The following is a 7,298-nucleotide window of genomic DNA, read 5'->3' on the forward strand; positions in this document are numbered from 1 at the left end:
TGGCGAATGACGTCGTGTATACAAGCCTTAAAAATTTAAATGTTAAATACATTCCAGACCAACCTATAACGATTTTAGAAATTCATCTAGATATTAAATATCAAGTAAAGTGGTCGCCCGCATGTGGATTTAATTTATTGCCTACTTATCCATACCCGCGACTTCGTCCCAACTATTTCATCTCGGGCGATGGAGAGAGCTATGTGCGAAGTTTCTCTACGTGATCGAATCAGAAACGAAGGAGATCCGTAGGAGAACTAGAGTAACCGACATAGCTCAACGGGTTGCGAAGCTGAAGTGGCAATGGGCAGGGCACATAGTTCGTACAACCGATAGACGTTGGGGTCCCAAGGTGCTGGAATGGCGACCTCGCACTGGAAAGCGCAGTGTTGGAAGACCCCCCACTAGGTGGACAGACGACATCAGACGAGTCGCAGGGAGCCGCTGAATTCAGGCGGCGCAAGATCGTCGTGTGGAAGTCCCTACAAGAGACCTATATCCAGCTGTGGACGTCTATCGGTTGATGATGATGATAATGATGATTTTCTCACACTTTCTTACGTCTCTTTGGTATCGCGTCCAGAACGCATGATTTGTTTTTTTTAGGGTTCTGTACCTCAAAAGGAAAAAAATGAACCCTTATAGGATCACTTCGTTGTCTGTCTTTCAAAAAACCTAAAAGGGTTCTTCCCGTTGACCTGAAATCGAAATTTGGCAGGTAGGTATCCCAAAACCGTGAATTTGTGGTTATAGCACAAAAAAATTAAAATGTCATCATCATCATCATCATCATGATCAACCCATCGCCGGCCCAGAGCACGGGTCTCCTCTTAGCGTGTGAAGGGTTTTGGCCATAGTCTACCACGCTGGCCATGTGCGGATTGGTAAACTTGACACGCTTTTGAGAACATTATGGAGAACTCTCAGGGCATGCAGGTTTCTTACGATGTTTTCCTTCACCTGATATTTAATTAATTATAACGCAAAAGTTAGAGGTGCGTATAAATGTGAAAGTGTGTTTGTTTGTTGGTTTATTGGTTTGTCCTTCAATCACGACGCAACAGAGCAACGGATCGACGTGATTTTTTGCATGGGTACATATACCTACTTAGTTAAAAACCTGGAGAGTGACATAGACTTTTTATACCGGAAAATCAAAGAGTTCCCATGGGATTTTTAAAAATTTAATTCCACGCGTACGAAGTCGCGGGAATCAGCTAGTGTCTGATAAAGATTTGCAGGTAAACCTGCTTCGATTGAAAGTATTGCTAAAAAGGTTACGTAAGTACGAAGAGAAGGTACTTAATCTGAATTTATTGTAGGGAAAAAACAGACTTCGTGAGATCATGTTGTTGTTCGAAAAACATTTTTTTTTCTTGTTATTCAAAGCAGGTACCTAAATCTGTTTAGGTTTTAAGAATTAGCATTTCTAGGGTTCTGTACCTCAAAAGGAAAAACGGAACTCTTATACGATCACTTTTGTTGTCTGTCTGTCTGTCAAGAAACCTACAGGGTACTTCCCGTTTACCTAGAATCATGGGCAGGAAGCTAGGTCTTATAGAAGACATGAGGGAAAAAATCTAATAACCGTGAATTTGTGGTTACATCACAAGAAAATAGGTAATTAAAATGTGTTCATGAACAAATATTGCTATTTTCTAAGTGGGGTATCATAATATGGAAAGGTTTTACTTGTACCTACATTCTGAAACAGATTTTTATTTATTTTTAGGCATACTTAGTAGTTTTTTATTTATCGTGCAAAATGTCGATAAATACGATTATAGTACGGAACCTTCAGTGCGTGAGTCTGACTCGCACTTGGCCGGTTTTTTACTGGTTACGCCACAAATATTGAAAAAAAATAAGTATGCCGATACTTTTGCTTTAACGGGCGCTAGTATTCAATATTAGAATAGGTAGGATATTTATATTATTATCCTATGCTAACTAGGTACTTACTATTGACTAAGATATAGTTCATCATAATCATCATGAATCATGATTAACCCATCGCTGGCTCACTGCAGAACACGGGTCTTCTCTCAGAGTGAGGGTTTGGTCATAGTCTACCATGCTGGCCAAGTGCAGATTAGCAGATTTCACACACGTTTGAGAACTCTCAGGAATGCAGGTTGTTTTCATGTCACGATGTTTCGCTTCACCGTTACAGCAAGACGTGATATTTAATTACTTAAAACGCACATAACGAAGCTGTGATAGCCTAGTGGTTAGAACTTCCGCCTCCTAATCGGAGGTCGGAGGTTCGATCCCGGGCACGCACCTCTAACTTTTCGGAGTAAGATATGGTTAAGTACTTTTTGAAAGTATTGAGAAATAATAAGTTCTACAAACCTGCACAATAAACTACAGCACCATAACAAAAAATATTACACTTTCACTATTAAAAAGCAACAACCATATTGTGTTTGTATTGTATACAAACGTTTGGCAAATCTAGTTGGCAACCATTTGGCAACTTCGTCAACTTGATTAATTACGTAATTAGATCAATTCTATCAAATGAACTAGCTCATGCCCGAGACTTCTTCCACTTGGACTACACAAATTGAAAACCCATATTTTACCCCCTTATGGGTTAAATTTTCAAAAATCCTTTCTTAGCGGATGCCTACGTCATAATAGCTATCTGCATGGCAAATTTCGTCAAGACCGGTTCAGCGGTTGGACCCGTGGGTTGGACCGTCAAAACGTAACAGACAAACACTCACAGTGATGCCCGCGACATCGTCCGCGTGTTTTTTTAGGGTTCCGTACCTCAAAAGGAAAAAGGAACCCTTATAGGATCACTTTGTTGTCCGTCTGTCTGTAGAGAAAACCTACCGTTGACCTAGAATCCCTGTAGGTTTTCTTGACAGACAAACATACAAAGAAGCAAAGAAGCGATCTTATAAGGGCTCCTCTTTTCCTTTTGAGGTTCGGAACCCTAAAAATGACTTCACACGCGCCATTTCAACTACTTATTTGGGTCAATTTATCGTGAAAAGTTCGATTTTAGTCCTTATTTTAAAGATGAACCGTACTTTTGACATGCCAGTTGTGCGTTTTTTTTTATTCAGATACAAGTTAGCCCTTGACTGCAGTCTCACCTGGTGGTAAGTGATAATATAACCTAAGATGGACGCGGGCTAACTCAAAAAGTTTAGCCCGCATCCATCTTAGATTGGTATGGGTTGACCACACGGTCTGTGGTTGTCCCATAGAGTTAAAATGGCGAACCCATAGAGTCATTTTTTACGGAAAATCCTTTCGTCGAAATTGATTAAACGGATGGACCGTGAACAGACGACAGACAGACACACTTGTATTTATAATATTAGTACGAACAGTATGGATAGGTACAGCGTAGTATTCGTCGGTGTTTTACTTTCTCCCATGATGCAATACTTATACCTACTTCCTCGCAAACTAAGCTGTTATAAAATCGAAACCGCTTTGTTAATAAATTGATTATAAGTTGCTATAGAAACGACCTTTCTAGTACATTGGTCATCATCGCCGGCGTACTACTGAGCATCAAGTAGGTTTTCTTGACAGACACGACAGACAGACAACGAAGTGATCCTATAAAAGTTCCTTTTGTCCTTTTGAGCTACGGAACCCTAAAAATATTTAAAACATCTAGGTAATGGACATATAATAAAAAGTAAAAAAAACAGGTCATGGGTAGTAGCGGCGTCTAAGAATACCTACTTAGGTACCTAAAGGCAGTAGGTATTAAGTTAGGTATTTAAATATGTAGAACCTGTAGATAATTGACCGTTGGCGATCGATATCACACGTGTAGGTATGCTATTGAATATTTTATTCATAAATAGGCACGCACACACGCACGGCACGCACGTAGAATTGCCTACTAGGTATACATATAGGTATAACGTAGCTGTGACTTCATCTACGTGGAGTTAGGCTTATCATCATCATGATTAACCCATCGCCGGCTCACTACAAAGAATACGGGTTTTCTCGAGTGAGAAGGGTTTTGGCCAGTCTACCACACTGATCAAATGAGGATTGGCAGACTTCACACCTTTGAGAACATTATGGAGAGCTCTCAGGCATGCAGGTTTCCTCACGACGTTTTTACAAAAAGCAACTTAATTTTGCATTGTAGTCCAGTTTCAACCTGCTACGTTTACAAGCCTCTATCTCATCGGGAAGTTAGTTTAAAATCTACCTACATTAAAATTTCCGATGTATTACCGATCAGACAAATCGACAAGAAATCGAGTTAATTCGATATAGATCGATATATTTTGTTCGCGCTAGTTTAATCAATTAGAAACCCTATTTTAACCAATCTAAAGTTATGGTAAACCTGCCAAGTGCGTGTCCGACACTCACACGAAGGGATCCGTACAAGAAATACCTGACACTTTTTTTTTTAATGACGGAAAACATCGTGAGGAAACCTGCATGCCTGAGAGTCCTCCATAATGTTCTCAAAGGTGTGTGAAGTCTGCCCATCCGCGCTTGGCCAGCGTGGGACTATGCCCAAAACCCCTCCCCATTCTGAGAGGAGACCCGTGATCAGTAGTGGGCCGGTGATAGGGCCATGAAGCCCTCGGCAACCTGGGCAGTCTACTCGACTTTTGGAGCTTGTTTGAATGACTGGAGTGAAGACTTCGGTGGGGAGGAGCAGTGCACGCACAACAGGCAGAAACCAGCCCAGAGGAAAGAAATAAAGAAAGGATGCAGAGTTCCTGTGAAAAAGGACCCCGGATGGGTTCGAAACTAGTCGGGCTAACGTCGACTAAATACGTGAATAAAACCTGGTTCTTCTACATTTATAATGGAAACTAGCTTATTATACCCGTGACTTCGCAAACCTGTTAGGGGTTAAAATTTCAAAAATCCATTCTTATTGGATGTCTATGTCATAGCTATCTGCCATAAATTTCACCCCGACCCGTGCAGTAGTTTGCGCTGTGCGTTGATAGATCAGTCAGTCAGTTTTTAGGGTTCCGTACCTCAAAAGGAAAAACGGAACCCTTATAGGATCACTTTGTTGTCTGTCTGTCTGTCTGTCAAGAAACCTACAGGGTACTTCCCGTTGACCTAGAATCATGAAATTTGGCAGGTAGGTAGATCTTATAGCTGACATTTGGGGAAAAATCTGAAAACCGTGAATTTAGGGTTACATCACACAAAAAAAATTAAATTGTGGTCATGAACTAATAATTACCTAGTATTTTCAACTTTCGAAGTGAGTGACTATATCAAGTGGGGTATCATATGAAAGGTCTTCACCTGTACATTCTAAAACAGATTTTTACGCATCATAGTTTTTTAATTATCGTGCAAAATGTCGAAAAAATACGACTGCAGTACGGAACCCTCATTGCGCGAGCTTGACTCGCACTTGGCCGGTTTTTCCTTTTACATATCACTAGCTGATCCCCGCGGCTTCGCCCGCGTGGATTTATGTTTTAAAAATCCCATTGAAAATAAAATATAGCCTATGTCACTCAGGAATAATGTAGCTTTCTATTGGTGAAAGAATTTTCAAAATCGGTTCAGTAGTTACAGAGATTACTTCCTACAAACAAACTTAACGACAATTACCTCTTTATAATATTAGTATAGATTTAAACCACTCACTATAGTTTAAAAGCTGACTAATATGATCATGATCGTAAACAACAACGTGAACCCACTCACCTATAAATCGATACGATGTCCAACACGACACGCGCGATCTACACTCCAGCACTGACTGTTATTTTTAAGTAATACTTAAGTTGCCGTGGCCATTACAATTAACTACCTCTCACTGTTTAAGAGTACGATACGACCTTGCTGCGATAAGATTTCTTAAAAATAAGTCGACTAGCGTTAATGTAATATGTCACTAAGCTGGGTTATTCCCGTTGAGTCACACCCCCCGTGTGTAACACTGTGACACAAGGTGCCTAAAATTTCAAAACATTCCCGTTGAGTAACACTGTTACACAACGGGAATTAACTTGAACTTGTTGGCACCTTGTGTCACACCTACATAAATAAGCTAGGTATCTAAGGCACTGCAGAGATAATTTTAGGTATTTCAGTTTTCCTTAGCTGATAAGCAAATGTTTTATAAAAGCAGATGTTACTTTGCGGAAATCCATGATATGATCAAATCTGTATTAGATTACATAATTTGTTTGGTTACCTTACCTTGGTTCGATTTTGGGCACGCACCTCTTAAGTTTTCGATGTAAGGCAGGTAGGTAAGTGGATTAAAAAAAATACAAATATAAGTAGGTTTAACTTGCCAACTAATGGTGAAGGAAAACATCGTGATGAAAACCTGTATGCCTGAGAGTTCTCCATAATGTTCTCAAAGGTGTGTGAAGTCTACCAACCCGCACATGGCCAGCGTGGTAGACTATGGCCAAAACCCTTCTCACTCTGAGAGGAGACCCGTGCTCTGTAGTGAGCCGGCGATGGGTTGATGATGATGATGATTCAGAAACGTAATGTACAGTACGCGGCCAAAAGTAAAGTACATCGACATTTAGGAGATAGCAGATTTGTAGAGCGTTGTCCCTGTCTCGCTCTACAAAGTCGAAATGTCATTCTAAAGGCCGATGCACATTACTTTCTGCCGCGTACTGTAATGTCGTGTGTTGTAAGGGAAGTAACGGTAAGAAGCCCATAACTAATAGTTTTCGTTTCGCGGGCGCGGGAACGGCTCTACAAGTTACATACGTCACGGATTTACAAGGAATTCGAAAGTCCTTTACAGTACAGGTTACCCTGTATCTTTGCGTCTAGTACTAGTTTTACAGTTTTGCAAAACGATATTCGATGTCGAGTTAAATATACGCCACTATCAACATAATGTAGTCCAAAATGACAGCTAGAAATGTCAAACTTAAAAATAATGATACCAGCTTAGCAAAAATAGTCTCGGTAGGAACGGCATTCTGAACCAGTGGTAAATAAAAGGTTAATGAAATAATATTTCGAGCATAACGAGTAAAATAAACATACAAAATGTGAAGTAGCACTAATCACATATTATTTAAAAGACTTAAAGAATAATTAGTAACAAAAAATACAAAAATACTTTATCTACCTAAGGAATTTTTTAATAGTAGGTAGGTATGTAAAATTGAGAATCAGCCCATACTTATTTCAATTGAATTGGAATTTTTTTCAACACATTTTGTTGTCTCATTACTTAAGACAATCAATAACCTATTTCTACAGTAGTCGGCAAGAAATATTGTACATCGACATTTAAAAAAGATTTCGGCTTCGTAGAGCGTTGTCTTTGTTACTCATACCTA

The 7,298-nt window shown here is 39.8% G+C and overlaps 1 protein-coding gene across 3 annotated transcripts in view; it reads right to left on the reverse strand.

Annotated features, from left to right (window-relative positions):
* LOC117993363 (aminopeptidase N-like) overlaps nt 1-5,733 on the reverse strand; it is a 31,567-nt gene extending 25,834 nt beyond the window's left edge. For all 3 annotated transcript variants that reach the window (XM_034981155.2, XM_034981154.2, XM_069506841.1), the window contains exon 1: nt 5,683-5,733. The gene's annotated coding sequence lies outside the window, so the exon portion shown is untranslated. The remainder of the gene's footprint in view (nt 1-5,682) is intronic.
* Between the last annotated feature and the right edge of the window lie 1,565 nt (nt 5,734-7,298).

Source organism: Maniola hyperantus, chromosome 24 (genome assembly GCF_902806685.2).
Source record: "Maniola hyperantus chromosome 24, iAphHyp1.2, whole genome shotgun sequence".
Classification (NCBI taxonomy): domain Eukaryota; kingdom Metazoa; phylum Arthropoda; class Insecta; order Lepidoptera; family Nymphalidae; genus Maniola; species Maniola hyperantus.